The sequence below is a fragment of the Pan paniscus genome, chromosome 2, assembly GCF_029289425.2.
Source record: "Pan paniscus chromosome 2, NHGRI_mPanPan1-v2.0_pri, whole genome shotgun sequence".
Classification (NCBI taxonomy): domain Eukaryota; kingdom Metazoa; phylum Chordata; class Mammalia; order Primates; family Hominidae; genus Pan; species Pan paniscus.
The window spans coordinates 60,975,362-60,992,886 of record NC_085926.1 but is presented as its reverse complement, the minus strand read 5'-3'; the positions used below and the strand labels follow the sequence as shown (position 1 = coordinate 60,992,886).

General features: G+C 39.2%; 1 protein-coding gene across 9 annotated transcripts in view; it reads left to right on the top strand.

The window, feature by feature from the left end:
* FHIT (fragile histidine triad diadenosine triphosphatase) overlaps positions 1–17,525 on the top strand; it is a 1,503,390-nt gene that overhangs the window by 206,120 nt on the left and 1,279,745 nt on the right. For 7 of the 9 annotated variants that reach the window (XM_034956786.3, XM_034956788.2, XM_063602793.1 and 4 more), the window contains one exon: positions 5,777–5,829. The exons of the other annotated variants lie outside the window; for them this stretch is intronic. The gene's annotated coding sequence lies outside the window, so the exon portion shown is untranslated. The remainder of the gene's footprint in view (positions 1–5,776; positions 5,830–17,525) is intronic. 9 annotated transcript variants of the gene reach the window in all.

Genomic DNA, 17,525 nt, shown 5'->3' with positions numbered 1-17,525 from the left:
ATTTCTTGTTTTTGTCAGGTTTGTCAAAGATCGGATGGTTGTAGATGTGTGGTATTATTTCTGAGGGCTCTGTTCTGATCCATTGGTCTATATCTCTGTTTTGGTACCAGTATCATGCTGTTTGGGTAGCCTTGTGGTATAGTTTGAAGTCAGGTAGCGTGATGGCTCCAGCTTTATTCTTTTGGCTTAGGATTGACTTAGCAATGCGGGCTCTTTTTTGCTTCCATATGAACTTTAAAGTAGTTTTTTCCAATTCTATGAAGAAAGTCATTGGTAGCTTGATGGGGATGGCATTGAATCTATAAATTACCTTGGGCAGTATAACCATTTTCATGATATTGATTCTTCCTATCCATGAGCATGGAATGTTCTTCCATTTGTTTGTGTCCTCTTTTATTTTGTTGAGCAGTGGTTTGTAGTTCTCCTTGAAGAGGTTCTTCACGTCTCTTGTAAGTTGGATTCCTAGGCATTTTATTCTCTTTGAAGCAATTGTGAATGGGAGTTCACTCATGATTTGGCTCTCTGTTTGTCTGTTATTGGTGTATAGGAATGCTTGTGATTTTTGCACATTGATTTTGTATCCCTAGACTTTGCTGAAGTTGCCTATCTGCTTAAGGAGATTTTGGGCTAAGACGATGGGGTTTTCTAAATATACAATCATGTCATCTGCCAACAGCAACAATTGGACTTCCTCTTTTCCTAATTGAATACCCTTTATTTCTTTCTATTGTCTGATTGCCCTGGCCAGAACTTCCAACACTATGTTGAATAGGAGTGGTGAAAGAGGGCATCCCTGTCTCGTGCCAGGTTTCAAAGGGAATGCTTCTAGTTTTTGCCCATTCAGTATGATATTGGCTGTGGGTTTGTCATAAATAGCTCTTCTTATTTTGAGAGACATCCCATCAATACCTAGTTTATTGAGAGTTTTTAGCATGAAGGGCTGTCAAATTTTGTCGAAGGCTTTTTCTGCATCTAGTCAGATAATCATGTGGTTTTTGTCTTTGGTTCTGTTTATATGATGGATTACGTTTATTGATTTGCATATGTTGAACCATCCTTGCATCCCAGGGATGAAGCCAACTTGATCGTGGTGGATAAGCTTTTTGATGTGCTGCTGGATTCAGTTTGCCAGTATTTTATGAAGGATTTTTGCATCGATGTTCATCAGGGATATTGGTCTAAAAGTCTCTTTTTTGTGTTGTGTCTCTGCCAGGCTTTGGTATCAGGATGATGCTGGCCTCATAAAATGAGTTAGGGATGATTCCCTCTTTCTCTATTGATTGGAATAGTTTCAGAAGCAATGGTACAAGGTCCTCTTTGTACCTCTGGTAGAATTCGGCTGTGAATCCATCTGGGTCCTGGACTTTTTTTGGTTGCTAGGCTATGAATTATTGCCTCAATTTCAGAGCCTGTTATTGGTCTATTCAGAGATTCAACTTCTTTTTGGTTTAGTCTTGGGAGGGTGTATGTGTCTAGGAATTTATCCATTTCTTCTAGATTTTCTAGTTTATTTGCATAGAGGTGTTTATAGTACTCTCTGATGGTAGTTTGTATTTCTGTGGGATTGGTGGTGATATCCCTTTTATCATTTTTTATTGTGTCTATTTGATTCTTCTCTCTTTTCTTCTTTACTAGTCTTGCTAGCAGTCTATCAATTTTGTTGATCTTTTCTAAAAACCATCTCCTGGATTCACTGATTTTTTGAAGGGTTTTTTGTGTCTCCATCTTCTTCAGTTCTGCTCTGATCTTAGTCATTTCTTGCCTTCTGTTGGCTTTTGAATTTCTTTGCCCTTGCTTCTCTAGTTCTTTTAATTGTAATGTTAGGGTGTCAATTTTAGGTTTTTCCTGTTTTCTCTTGTGGGAATTTAGTGCTATAAATTTCCCTCTACACACTACTTTGATTCTAGTATGTTGTGTCTTTGTTCTCGTTGGTTTCAAAGAACATCTTTATTTCTGCCTTCATTTCGTTATGTGCCCAGTAGTCATTCAGGAGCAGGTTGTTCAGTTTCCATGTAGTTGAGTGGTTTTGAGTGAGTTTCTTAATCCTGATTTCTAGTTTGATTGCACTGTGGTCTGAGAGACAGTTTGTTATAATTTCTGTTCTTTTACATTTGCTGAGGAGTGCTTTACTTCCAACTATGTGGTCAGTTTTGGAATAAGTACAATGTGGTGCTGAGAAGAAAGTATATTCTGTTGATTTGGGGTGGAGAGTTCTGTAGATGTCTATTAGGTCCACTTGGTTCAGAGCTGAGTTCTATTCCTGGATATCCTTGTTAACTTTCTGCCTTGTTGATCTGTCTAATTGTTGACAGTGGGGTATTAAAGCCTCCCATTATTATTGTGTGGGAGTCTAAGTCTCTTTGTAAGTCTCTAAGGTCTTGCTTTATGAATCTGGGTGCTCCTGTATTGGGTGCATATATATTTAGGATAGTTAGCTCTTCTTGTTGAATTGATCCCTTTACCATTATGTAACGGCCTTCTTTGTCTCTTTTGATCTTTGTTGGTTTAAAGTCTGTTTTATTAGAGACTAGGATTGCAAGCCCTGCCTTTTTTTGTTTGTTTGTTTTCCTTTTGCTTGGTAGAACTTCCTCCATCCCTTTATTTTGAGCCTGTGTGTGTCTCTGCACGTTAGATGGGTCTCCTGAATAGAGCACACTGATGGGTCTTGACTCTTTACCCAATTTGCCAGTCTGTGTCTTTTAATTGGAACATTTAGCCCATTTACATTTAAGGTTAATATTGTTATGTGTGTATTTAATCCTGTCATTTTGATGTTAGTTGGTTATTTGGCTTGTTAGTTGGTGCAGTTTCTTCCTAGCATCAATGGTGTTTACAATTTGGCATGTTTTTGCAGTGGCTGTTACTGGTTGTTCCTTTCCATGTTTAGTGCTTCCTTCAGGAGCTCTTGTAAGGCAGGCCTGATGGTGGCTAAATCTCTCAGTATTTGCTTGTCTGTAAAGGATTTTATTTCTCCTTCACTTGTGAAGCTTAGTTTGGCTGGTTATGAAATTCTGGGTTGAAAATTCTTTTCTTTAAGAATGCTGAATATTGGCCTCCACTCTCTTCTGGCTTGTAGAGTTTCTGCCGAGAGATCTGCTGTTAGTCTGATGTGCTTCCCTTTGTGGGTAACTGGACCTTTCTCTCTGGCTGCCCTTAATATTTTTTCCTTCATTTCAACTTTGGTGAATCTGACAATTATGTGTCTTGGATTTGCTCTTCTCGAGGAGTATCTTTGTGGCGTCTCTGTATTTCCTGAATTTGAATGTTGGCCGGCGTTGCTAGATTGGGGAAGTTCTCCTGGATAATATCCTGCAGAGTGTTTTCCAACTTGGTTCCATTCTCCCTGTCACTTTCAGGTACACCAATCAGATGTAGATTTGGTCTTTTCACATAGTCCCATATTACTTGGAGGATTTGTTCATTTCTTTTTACTCTTTTTTCTCTAAACTTCTCTTCTCACTTCATTTCATTCATTTGGTCTTCATTCAGTGATACCCTTTCTTCCACTTGATCGAATTGGCTACTGAAACTTGTGCATGTGTCACGTAGTTCTTCTGCCATGGTTTTCAGCTCCACCAGGTCATTTAAGGACTTCTCTACACTGGTTATTCTAGTTAGCCATTCATGTAATCTTTTTTCAAGGTTTTAACTTCTTTGCGATGGGTTCGAACATCCTCCTTTAGCTTGGAGAAGTTTGTTATTAACAATCGTCTGAAGCCTTCTTCTCTCAACTCGTCAAATTCATTCTCCATCCAGCTTTGTTCCCTTGCTGGCGAGCAGCTGTGTTCCTTTCGAGGAGAAGAGGCGCTCTGATTTTTAGAATTTTCAGCTTTTCTACTCTGGTTTCTCCCCATCTTTGTGGTTTTATCTACCTTTGGTCTTTGATGATGGTGACGTACAGATGGGGTTTTGGTGTGGATGTCCTTTCTGTTTGTTAGTTTTCCTTCCAACAGTTAGGATCCTCAGCTGCAGGTCTTTTGGAGTTTGCTGGAGGTCCACTCCATATTGTGTTTGCCTGGGTATCACCTGTGGAGGCTGCAGAACAGCAAATATTGCAGAATGGCAAATGTTGCTGCCTGATCCTTCCTCTGAAAGCTTTGTCTCAGAGGTGTACCCAGCTGTGTGAGGTGTCAGTCGGCCCCTACTGGGAGGTATCTCCCAGTTAGGCTACTTGGGTCTCAGGGACCCACTTGAGGAGGCAGTCTATTCATTCTCAGATGTCAAACTCCATGGTGGGAGAACCACTGCTCTCTTCAAAGCTGTCAGACAGGGACGTTTAAGTCTGCAGAAGTTTCTGCTGCCTTTTGTTCAGCTGTGCCCTGCCCCCAGAGGTGGAGACTACAGAGGCAGGCAGGCAGGCCTCCTTGAGCTGCGGTGGGCTCCACCCAGTTTGAGCTTCTGGGCCGCTTTGTTTTCCTACTCAAGCCTCAGCAATGATGGACGCCCCTCCCCCAGCCTCACTGCTGCTTTGCAGTTCAATCTCAGACTGCTGTGCTAACAGACAGCAAGGCTTCGTGGGCGTGGGACCCTCCAAGCTAGGCGTGGGACCCTCCGAGCTAGGCGCGGGATATAATCTCCTGGTGTGCCGTTTGCTAAGACCATTGGAAAAGTGCTGTATTAGGCTGGGGTTGTTATGATTTTCCAGGTACCATTTGTCACAGCTTCCCTTGGCTAGGAAAGGGAATTCCCTGACCCCTTGCACTGCCTGGGTGAGGCAATGCCTGCCCTGCTTTGGCTCACACTCCATGGGGTGCACCCACTGTCCAACAAGCCCCAGTGAGATGAACCCGGTACCTCAGTTGGAAATGCAGAAATCACCTGTCTTCTGCGTCACTCAAGCTGGGAGCTGTAGACTGGAGTTGTTCCTATTCAGCCATCTTGGAACCTCTCCCTGTTGTTCTAAAAAAATATTTTGTATGTTTAAATTAATTTCTGTTCTTAACATTTTTTGATGCTCAGATTTTCCCTTCCTAGGCCAGTGGGAACTCCAGGTATCCTTACTTTTTAGAAAAAGTGTTTAATTTTTTTTTTTTTTTGAGTCAGAGGCTCGCTTTGTCACCCAGGCTGGAGTGCAGTGGCACCATCTTGGCTCACTGCAACCTCTGCCTCCCGAGTTCAAGCAATTCTCCTGCCTCAGCCTCCCAAGTAGCTGGCATTACAGGTACCCGCCACCACACCTAGCTAATTTTTTGTATTTTTAGTAGAGACAGGGTTTCACCATGTTGGCTAGGCTGGTCTCGAACTGCTGACCTCGAGTGATCTGCCCACCTCAGCTTCCCAAAATGCTGGGATCACAGGTGTGAGCCACTGCACCCTGCCTGTTTAAATTTTTATTGTGTAAAATGTCAAATATATACAGAACTAGAGAGAATAGTGTGATCAGTTCTCATATACCCATATTTTGTTTTAAAAATAATCAGCTCATGGCCAGTTTTGTTTCTTTTATACCCCAACTTACCTCCGAGGTTCCATATTGCTTATGATTTCATCTTTGAACACTTTAAGTTTCAATCCTGTTGTCCTTTAACTTCCATCTTACTGCCCTACAAGATGTCCCAGGTAGGTTATATGCTTTTAACCATTAAATTTACTTCATTAATTAACCAGGGTGATACTAGCTGCTTTAGCATTATAGACTCCAAAATGTAATATGGCTTAAACTAAATGGAAGTTTTTTTTCATTTACGTAACAGTCTGGTATCAGTGCTTCTGCAAAAGAGTTTTCTTCCTGGGATATTTCATATGTCTCCCGTCTTGTGTTTCTGCCTTTCCCTAGGTCCGTAGTGCTATCTACATCCAGACGGTGGAAGGGAGAGAAAGAGAAAGAAGGTAAAACCATTTCTTAAAATACTTAACAGATTTGGCACATATGCCATTGGCTAAAGTCACCTGGCCACACAAGCGGGTCTGTTCAAAAATAATAAATATTTAGAAGGAGAGATATATGAATTTTTGGTAAACAGCCTTCAGTTCTCACATTATACTGCACTATACTTTCAAGAACTATACAAAGATTTTGAAATTCTCACTTTTTTCATTATTATCATAATTACTTTTGTTATATCTTTAAGGTATTGTTCTGGTTCATAACATGCATTTTATTAGCTCAAAAGAATTACTGCTTTCCAAGTAAGGGCATTGAGGGAATCAGTGATGTATAAGCCTTGAGTTGAGCGGATTTTTTTTTTCTTTATTTTTTAAATTGTGGAATCATACCTGTCTATAAATTATAGATGGGCATTTCTATCTTTGTAAGGAGGAAAGGGTAGATATCAGCAATTGTGAGTTTGTCAGATTTCTGAAAAAGTAGGAATTATATCAATAAAAAGAAGGGCTGATTAATATCCATGATCACACATAGGTAGAAGGTCAAATAGTGTTGCTAATTGTTAGATAAATCAAGAGACCCAAGAGGAATGATGACTTGCACAGACTTGATCTCCATTTCTTAGGAGGTGCGGATTCTGGGTAGTCTTGTAAATTTTTTTTTTTTTTTTAGATGGAGCCTGGCTCTGTCACCAGGCTGGAGTGCAGTGGCGCGATCTCAGCTCACTGCAACCTCTGCCTCCCAGGTTCAAGCGATTGTCCTGCCTCAGCCTCCTGAGTAGCTGGGACTAGAGGCGTGCCACCACACCTAGCTAATTTTTGTATTTTTAGTAGAGGCAGTGTTTCCACATGTTGGCCAGGATGGTGTCGATCTCTTGACCTCGTGATCCGCCTGCCTCAGCCTCCTAAAGTGCTGGGATTACAGGTGTGAGCCACCGCGCCCAGCCAGTCTTGAAAATTTTAATATGAGGTTATTAAACCTTGTTTTAGTAAGTTCTAAACTGAGTTGAGACATCCAGTGTCCAAGATGCATACCAGGGCAGAGAGGGGATGTCCTAGGGGAGGAAGGGGAGGCAGGGAAAATGGCTGCCAAGGATAAGAAGCCCCATCTCTGCTATATTGCTGATTTATGGACATGCTCCCTCCCTGAGGGGTTACCAGTCAGGCCTGGGCCCTCAGCTGGTTACGGGCTCTCTGAAGAGGCAAAGATTTTCCATTAGGGGGAATAAGGTATAAGTGGCTCTTATTGTGTTGTTGCCATATGATTTGAAGGATAACTGAATAGGGATGGGATGTCTGAAAATGTTCTTCTGCTAGCATATACCCATGCTTCATGTGCAAATGTTTAATAGAAGCAACAGATACCACACACATCTCCACTACCCTTGGGCCATGTGTAGTCTGCTTCATTCTGTGTAGATCCCTTCATTAAGTTAAAGATTAACGATTAGAAAACTCTGTGTTGCCTCAATTCAAACATGCCAAAATATTCACATTAGAGTGTTTTAAAAAAGCAGTGACAATATTCAGATTGATGTGCTATTTAACAAATTAGATAGTCTAGCTTATAAAAATTCATTTTTCTTTAAGGGATTTAATAAAACCATTATCATTCTGGATAGACAAATAAATTGGTGGCCTATCACCTTATCTGTTTTTCCTAAATTGCTCTTTGTGCAAAATAAGGTTTGCACTGATCATGCTGATCCTCAAGAGTACTTTCAATCCAATGTTTAAAAAACAAAATAAGGCGGAGGAATTCTCTGGGTCTGTGAAACTTGATTTAGGTAACAGGCTATAGTAGATGCTGGTATGTGTTTATTGTGATTCAGCAAATGTTTTAGGTCATATACAATAATCTAACTTTTACATTTGCTTTCTTTTGAGAAGGTTTTATTCCAAAGAAGCTTAATTTGGACATTTAAAGGGGAGAGTAAGGTTTCGTTAAACCCCTTTGAGGTTTGCAAATGCCCTTTCTCATTCAAGAAAAATCACAGTATTATTCACCATGATTGAGACCCACAAGGACTTATTTCATTCTGATGCTCTTTCTTTGCTACTGTAAGTGATGTCACTTGAATTACAAAGAGGAGTCTGGCTTTCAGAAGAATCTTCAAGTTAGTAATAATATTCTGTTCTAAGTGCTGTTGTGGCCCACATTTGATATCCCTTACAAATTTTTTTGTTTGTTTGTTTTGTTTTTTTATACTTTAAGTTCCAGGATATGTGTGCAGAATGTGCAGGTTTGTTACATAGGTATACATGTGCCATGGTGGGTGCTACACCCATCAACCCGTCATCTGCATTAGGTATTTCTCCTAATGCTACCCCCCCACAGACTCCTACCCCTCAAATAGGCCCCGGTATATGATGTTCCCCTCCCTGTGTCCATGTGTTCTCATTGTTCAACTCCCACTTACGAGAGAGAACCTGTGGTGTTTGGTTTTCTGTTCTTGTGTTAGTTTGCTGAGAATGATGGTTTCCAGCTTCATCCATGTCCCTGCAAAGGACATGAAGTCATCCTTTTTTATGGCTGTGTAGTATTCTATGGTGTATATGTGCCACATTTTCTTTATCCAGTCTGTCATTGATGGAAATCCCTTGCAAGTTTTAAAGAATATAGGGCACAAGGGAGCAAAATACAATCAGAAATATTGGTAAGAATTGTAAGACTTTCTGTATATAAGTAGATCTCCCAGTAAGGATTTCACGATGTCTAAAGTAACCTTTCTGTAAAATGTTGTTGTAGTAATCTCTATAAAACATTCATGTTTCTTACTAGATACAAGGGTAGTCTTTGTCAAAATGGTAGTGCTGGTGGTAGCAACAGTAGTAGGAGCTAATCTGAGCATTTGCTGTGTGTCAGGCACCACACTGAGTGTCTTTCATGATTACATCAGTATCTTGGAAATTGCGGCCAATTGTAGCCTTCCTGATTTTTGCTATTTCCTCATATAATCTTTACTTTATATATATATATTTTTAAGTGATCCCCTTTAAATTATTATGGAAATTTTCCAAATATGCACCAAGTAGAGTGAATAGTGCAATTAATTTCCATATTATCTAACACATAGAGCAGGCTTCATGTGCATGCAGCCTGAGAGTTGTTCAGAGCCCATGGCTTATGAAGGCCCACATTTGGTTTAATGTGGTTATTTGGTTCTTCTGTCACTGTTTTGAAATTCTTAAGCAGTTATAAGAGACCCTGCATTTTTATTTTGCTCTGGGTCCTGCAAATTATGAAGCAGGTTGTATACCTAGATTCAATAATCATCAAGATTTTTACTACATTTTCTTCATATTGTCTTTTTCCCTCCCCTCCTTTCTTTTTCTCTTCTGAAGTATTTTAAAGCAAATTGCAGACATCACTTCACTTTACTCTGATGTACTTCAGAATGCAGCTGTAACAAATATGGGCATTTTTGTACTTAAGCACAATGCCATTATTATATCAAGCAATATAAACAGTAATTATTTGGTATTGTCTAATCCAGCTCCACATTGAAACTTCCCCAACTGACTTGAAAATGTCATTTACTGTTTTTCCTTATTTTCATATTCAAACAAATTCAAACATTATATTACATATGTTCCTTAAGTCTCTTAACCTAGAGAAATCCTGCCTCCATTCCCACTGTAGACTTGTTATAGAAGCAGGATCTTTTGTTCTGTAGGAAGTCACACATTCTGGTTTCATATGCTCTTATTTAATGTGTTCCTTCACCACTCTTATTTTTTCTTAAGGGATGCTGTCTCTAAATTTGATTTAACATAAATGTTTTTGGCAAGTATGCTTTGCAGAGGGTGTCTTTACTGCATTTATTAGGAAGCATCCACTATTCAGAACCTGTTTTATTGAAGCTGAGATTCATCATTGGTTTTGGCAGGTAACAGACTGACTATTCCATTTTAAAGTTCCATATTAATTTTTCATGTAATTGTTTCTTCAATTGATGATTGTTACTTAAATCAATTATGTCATTAAATAATTGCAAAAATCATGATTTCTAATTCTGTTAATTATTTTCCATTTGTCAACTCGACTTTTTCTGTAAAGAACTTTCCCTGACTGACTAGGACTATTTGGAGCGCACTTCTTTTCCTTGACTTAGATTTGTCCTACGCAATAATTTTAGTGTGGTGTTTTAGTCCCTTTTGTGCTGCTGTAATAGAATACGTGAGACTGGGTAACTTATAATGAATAGAAATGTATTTGTCTCATGGTCCTAGAGGCTGGGACATCTAAGATCAAGGATCTGCATTTGGCAAAGGCCTACTTGATGAGTCATCCAATAGCAGAAGGATAAAAGACATGCACACATGAGTGAGGGAAAAAGGCCTAACTCATTCATTTTATCAGGAATCCATTCTGGTGATAACTAACCCACTTCTCTGATAACATAATTAATTCATTCATGAGGCCAGAGCCCTCGTGACCTAATTGCCCCTTGAAGGACCCACCTCTGTTGCACTGGGAATTAAGTTTCTAACACATGGACTTTGGGTGACACATTCAAACCATAGCATTTGATGTGCTAATTATATATATTTTAATATGCTGGGAATGAAACACAGAATTGTTAACAGAAAAAGAAAACCACTCATGTACCATCTAATATCATCTGGTATACTCCCAGTGGTATATGTGCCAGGCTTTGGGAAACACTATTATTTTTCTTGCTTTACAGTTGAGGAAACGGAGAGAAAATAAGGTTAAGCGACACTCCCTGGGTGGATTTTAGCTAGAATCCAAGCACTCTGACACCAGAGCCAAGCATAACCAGTCCAGTCTTGTAGCGCTTTTCTAAACGGTCAAAGTTTGCATAAAAAAAGCAGACTGGGCCGGGCACGGTGGCTCACGCCTGTAATCCGAGCACTTTGGGAGACCGAGACGGATGGATCACGAGGTCAGGAGATCGAGACCATCCTGGCTAACACGGTGAAACCCTGTCTCTACTAAAAATACAAAAAATTAGCTGGGTGCAGTGGCAGGTGCCTGTAGTCCCAAGTACTCGAGAGGCTGAGGCAGTAGAGTGGCGTGAACTCGGGAGGCGGAGCTTGCAGTGAGCGGAGATAGTGCCACTGCACTCCGGCCTAGGCGAAAGAGCGAGACTCCATCTCAAAAAAAAAAAAAAACACACACAAAGCAGACTGATCTTTGAGGTGAAACCAAGAAGGTAATTTTTTAATGGCAAGTCAGTGAGAAAGCCCAGAACTCTCGGGTAATTGATCTGTGTTCTCACTTTCAGCTGGTGCCACCTCTATGACCAGTGTGATTTATTGTGCTTACCGGTTTAAATCAATAATCTGAGTATATTAGAGCCTAGATTGACCTAATAAACTCCTCAAACTTCCCCAACATAATGCTTTGTAGCTTCTGGATGAAATGCTTAAAACATTTTTTAATCTTTTATTATTCTTAATAATATAAAACTCATCTTTACAAGACAACAGATAGAAACCATTATTGGTTTTCAAAAGGAAAGGTCATTACAATACCAGCCTAGTCTAGTAAAAGCAGAATGCCAAGCTTTTGGGTCAAATTATTGTTCAGCCCCTTCAATGATAAGAGGAACATTTGAAGTGCCCTTGGATAGTTTCTATACTACAATCTGAACACTTGGTTAGTGATATAGTTTGGATGTTTTGTCTCCTCAAATCTCATGTTGAATTGTAATCCCCAGTGTTGGAGGTGGGGCCTGGTAGGGGGTGATTAGATCATGGGGGGCTGATCCCTCATGAATAGCTTAGCATCAGTCCCTTGGTGCTATCCCCACAATAGTGAGTGAGTTTTGGAGATCTGGTTGTTCAAAGGTGTGTGGAACCTACCACACTCTGTTCTGCCCCTGCTTTCCCCATGTGAAGTGCCTGCTACTATTTCGCCTTGTGCCATGAGTCAAAGCTCCCTGAGGCCTCCCCAGAAGCCGAGCAGATGCCAGTGCCATGCTTGTACAGCCTCCAGAACTGTGAGCCAATTAAACCTCTTTATAAATTACCCAGTCTCAGGTAGTTCTTCATAGCAATGTAAGAATGGCCTAATCGAGTTGGGAAACTTAGATACAGCTTTAAATTTTGAGCATTGTCTCTAACCATTTCATTTGATTTGCCCTTTCACATCAGAGAAATGAAACTGAACACCTTTGAGGGATTTTATCTATTGGAATATGCATGCTAAACATTATTGAGGAGCCAGAAGAGTGAGGTGGAGGGACTAACTAGAGTAAAAGCAGGGCCTACCTTCCAAATTTACTTTTTACTGGAAAAAATGTCACATCATCACTATCTGACAATTACTTCTTCTTGGATAATATTTAAAAAGGAGATGTTATATCATTTATGGAATTTTAAACCCTCAGGAATAATTTAGTCTAATCCTTTCAATTTACATATGAGAAAGCTAAAGCCAAGCTAATTTAAATAATTTCTCCCGAGATTACCAGCTAATTAGATGCAGACCTAGAATTAGACCTCAGGCTTCCTGACTGACATACTAAGGTACCATATCAATTAAAGTTATGTGATTGCAAGCAACAGAAACTAATTCTGACTAACTTGTGCACAAGAGGGATATATGCAAAGTAAATTTTGGGTAGTTTAACAAAATCTAGTGTCAATTGTAATTTTTTTGGAGGAGAAGTGAGGACTAGAAATAGTTAAGTAATGTAAAATGTATTTTACATTTAAAAGATCAGAATTGTGACATGTGAAATGCAAAAAATATATGATTTAAAAATTTATTAAGATAAGAGTCATGTAACAAAAAATCCATTTTAAAGTGAGCAATCCAGCAGCATTTAACTCACTGACAGTGCTGTGCAATCATCATGTCTATCCAGTTCCAAAACATTTCCATCCTTCTAAAATAAAACTCCTCATTTCAATGCAGCTTCTCCTCATTTCCCCAAACCCTTGTCAGCCACCAATCTGTATTCTATCTATGTGGATTTACCTATTCTGGATATTTTATGTAAATGGAATGATACAATATATGATCTTTTGTGTCTTGTTTCTTTCACTTGGCATGTTTTCGAGGTTCACCCAGGTTATAAGATGTATCAGAAGTTTATTCCTTTCTTAGGGCTGAATAATATTGCATTGTATGGATATATTACAATTTGCTTATCCTTTGATTCATTGATGGGTGTTGATGGACAAGTGGGCTGTTTCCACCTTTTGGCTATTGTGTATAGTGCTGCTATGAACATGTATGCACAGGTACCTGTTTTAGAACCTGTTTTCAATCCTTTTGGATATATACCTACCAGTGAGATTTCTGGGGTACATGGTAATTCCATATCTAAATTTTTGAGAAACTACCAAACTATTTTCCACAGTGGCTAAGTCACTGTATATTCCCACCAGCATTGTTGGAGAGTTCCAGTTTCTCTATATCTTTACCAACATTTGTTATTTTCCATTAAAGAAAATAATAGCCATCCTATTAGGTGTGAAGTAGCATGTCATTGTGGTTTTCATTTGCATTTCCCTAATGACTAATGATGAGCATCTTTTCAGGTGCTTGTTGGCTATTTGCATATTTTTTCTGGAGAAATGTCTGTTAAAGTCCTCTACCCATTACATGGTTTTTTTGTTGTTTTTGTTTGTTTGTTTTTATTGTTGTTGAGTTGTAAGAATTTCTTATACTGTATATTCTGGATACTAGACCCTTGTCAAATATATGATTTACAAATATGTTCTCTCACTCTGTAGATTGTTTTTTCATTTTTTTGATAATGTCTTTGATGTACCAAGGTTTCTAATTTTGATGAGGTACCACTTATCTATTTTTTCTTTTGTTGCTTGTGCTTTTGGTGTCATATATAAGAATTCATTGCCAAATGTGAGGGTAATGATTTTACCCCTATGCTTTCTTCAAAGAGTTTTACAGTTTAGCACTTATATTTAGATCATTGCTCCATTTTGGGTTAATTTTTATATATGGTGTGAGGAAGGGGTCCAGCTTTATTCTTGGCATGTGTGGTTATTCAGTTGTTCCAGCACAATTTGCTGAAGAGATTATTATTTCTTCATTAAATGACTTGGTCCCTTAGTTGAACATCTATGTAGATCATGAAACTTCAGAGTGTCTCCCTTGTGGAGTTTGCTTAGAGTCTTGCTATAGTAGAAAGAATGTTGGTAGGCAGCAAATATCCACTATGCAGCCCAGCCACTGACCCATCTTTGTGTGAAATTCTGATATACACAGATTTTCTTCTGTTGAATTTTCAGCAATAGTGACCTGCAAGAATTTCAGATTTGTGTGTTTGTTAATTTAGCATAATTATTAAAAGAAAGACCTGGGGTTGGAGTATTAAAAACAGACATAAAGTGGAAGGTACAGTAAGAACAGAGTTTTTCTATTCAACTTGTCTCCAGGGTCTGTATACATACTGGAGTCTTTCCTTCTGTGCCAGGCTGTCCAATAGAAATATACTGTGAACCACAAATGTAAGCCCCATATGTAATTTTACATTTTGTAGTAGCCACATTACAAGGAGTAAAAAGAAACAGATGAGATTAATTCTAATAATATATTTCACTTAGCCAAAAATATTAAAAATATTAGTTTTTGCCCTGTAATCAATATAAAAAATTATTGATGAGGTATTTTACAGTTTTTTTCCTACTCAGTCTTTGAGGTCTGGTGTGTATTTTACCCTTACACCATGTCTGAATTTGGATAAGGCACATTTTATGTGGCCAGTGGCTACTATATTGGACAGTAGAATTTATATCAAAAGCAGCCATAGACAATATGTAAACAAATAACTGGCTGTGTTCCAGTAAAGCTTTGTTAACAAAAATACGTGGCAGGACACAAGTGATGGTTAATTTTGTGTCAACTTGACTGGGCTAAGAGATATGCTCATTATTCCTGGGTGTGTCTGCGAGGGTGTTTCTGGAAGAGATTAGCATGTGAATCAGCAGACTAAGTAAAAGTCACCCTCATCAAGGTGACTGAGCATCACCCAATCTCTTGAGGACGTGAATAGAACAAAACGTGCAGAAATGGCAAATTCACTGTCTCTGTTTGAGCAGGTATATCCATCTTCTTCTGTCCTCAGATATCAGAGCTCCTGTATCTTGGGCCTTTGATCCAAAGGGACTTACACTATTGACTCTCCTGGTTCACAGGCCCCTGGGCTTGGGCTGGAACTATACCTCCTGCTTTCCTGGGCCTCCAGCTTGCAGATGGCAGATAGTGGGTCTTCTCAGCCTCCATAATGGCATGGGCCAATCCCTCACAATAAATCTCTTTCTGTATATCTACATTTATCCCATTGGTTCTGCTTCTCTGGAGAAGCCTGGCTAATATACTGTCTTTGGCTTGTAGGCTCTGTTCTAGGCTGTTCCTTTTAGCTCTGTTTGCAACAGAGAGGATCTTCTTTTCCCCAAAGCTGATTGTTTAGGTCTATTAGCCCCTTTGCTTACTTCCAGTATCTTAATATGTCTGGCCTCTGGGAATGTGTTTTCCCTGCTCCTTCTGGTTTTGCTGTGCCAGAAATGAGGTGGGATGAAGAATGCTTCAGTTCTTAGGGGTGACTTCTGTGGGTGGATGAGGGAAATGAAAGAAGCTCTTAGGTGCTCTGGCTTCAGGATAGAGAATATAAAACTTACTGCTTACATACACCTCTTACCCTGTGAAGATTCACCTTCTGGTAGTACACCTTGTGTTCCTTATCACTCTAAAACAGTCTCTGAATCCTTCCCATCCATGAAAGACCTCTTGAGGTCTCCTAGCTCTGGAAGGTTCCTGGCTCCAAGAGGGAGCCATGAGGAGGTTAAAACTGAAACTTTAAGTTTCATGTGGACAAGTTTACTGTATATAAAGTTCTGTATTTTCAGCAGACAGAATATTATTTACCTGTAGGAGTTCCTCAACACATATTTGTTGAATGAATGAAGGAATATATGAATGAACTATCAAAGCAGCTCCAGTTCTGGACTCCAATCACTGACGTTGGTGATAATTTGGTTGCTAAAATCTCCTCTTATGTTCTATAGCTCAAAAATGCTATGCCCAGATGCTTTAAAATGATGCCAGTTGATTCACTCACCTGCCATGAGCATCTGAGCAGTTAGTTCCCAATGACCCAACATGCCTTGATTTATTGTTCATTTGATTTAACTTACAGAAGGTGAACTTACTTTATTTTTCTGCCAGAATTCTGGCTGGATCACAGTTGGTGGTGGTCCTCAGGGAATAAATCTCAGGCGATGGCACTCAGTCATTTTAGGGTTGCCTGTTCAGTATAACTTTCATGTGGCTGTCTTAGTGAACACAGGCCTTGAAGCTGATGATGGCATTTTGTAGACAGGCTACAGTGACCTACAGTTCATAGAACAGTAGCTGGATTACCTACAAGATAACAACATTCTCACTTGTGGGTGAAATGTCTCATTGTTTCTGGGAACTGAACTTTGAAAAATAAATAAAAATCCCTACCTTGATTCCCAAAGCTTTGACATTTAACTGGGATGTTAGAGTAGATGAATTCAATTTACATGAGTTGGGGTAAAAAAGAAAAAATTGAAACTATTTAACAGATTTTCATCTCTTTCTGTCTATATATACTAGTAACAAAGTAATCAACAAATTTTCAGGTTGAGACACTCAAGCAAAGTTCCACCTTTTGGGCAATTGGGCAACTCTGATTTTGCATTCCTCAGGATTTGCTGAAAAGTTTTATAGCAAAGATGGCTACTGGTTCTGGGTGGTAACCTGTAAGACCTTGTGACTCTGCATATTCATAGAGGATTTTGAAAAAGTATCTGAATTTTACAGTGATAAATTTTAATAACTTGTTTGTGTATCATTAACAAGCTTCTCATGGTTACCAAAACTTGTAAACAAAGTCATTTTGCCACTGCAGATAGTATCTTTCTACATCTGAACATGACCTTGAATTAAAAAATAATAATAACTTTTACTTATAGTCATTTTTTGCTGAACGAGAATAGCTTTTGAGATCCGGTTGAAGCATGTTACCTGTCTGCTCAAAACACTACAAGGACCCCTTATTTCGTTTCATGTAAGTGCTCAAATCTTTGACAATGGATAAGGAAGCCCTTTCCATACCCAGGATCCATACTCCTCTGTTCTCCTACCATTTTACTTGCCTTCTCCCCTTACTCTCCTGCAGCCACATGGGACCCTTGCTGTTATGGAAACAGACCTGCCCTAGGGCTTTTGCACAGGCTTTACCCTTTGAAACTAACCCCCTGGCCCCCTCCCGGGCAGCTCACTGCCTGCCTCTCCTTTAATGTAACTTTTTCATTGAAACTACCAGACCTGCCATATTTAAAATTCCTGTCTTTCCATCCTCCTGATCCCTCTAAGGCTGCTTTGTTTTTTAATTTTTGTCCTTAGCCTTGAACTGTCCGTCCAACATACCATTTAACTGAGTCACTTATGTTTATTGTATCTGCTTTCCCACCACTAGAATCTAAACTTTGTGAGTACAAAGATCTTTGTCCTCTTTGTTCAGTGATGTGTCCAATAGAAGTTTCTGTGATGATTAAAATGTATATGGCAGACATTAGCCACATGTGCTAATTGAGAACTTAAATGTGGTTAGTGCAAATAAATCCTTGAATTTTAATTTTATTTAATTTTAACTAACTGAAATGTTAATAGTCACATTTGGCTAGTGGCTACATACCATAAATGACACTGCAGATCTTGCAAACGTATT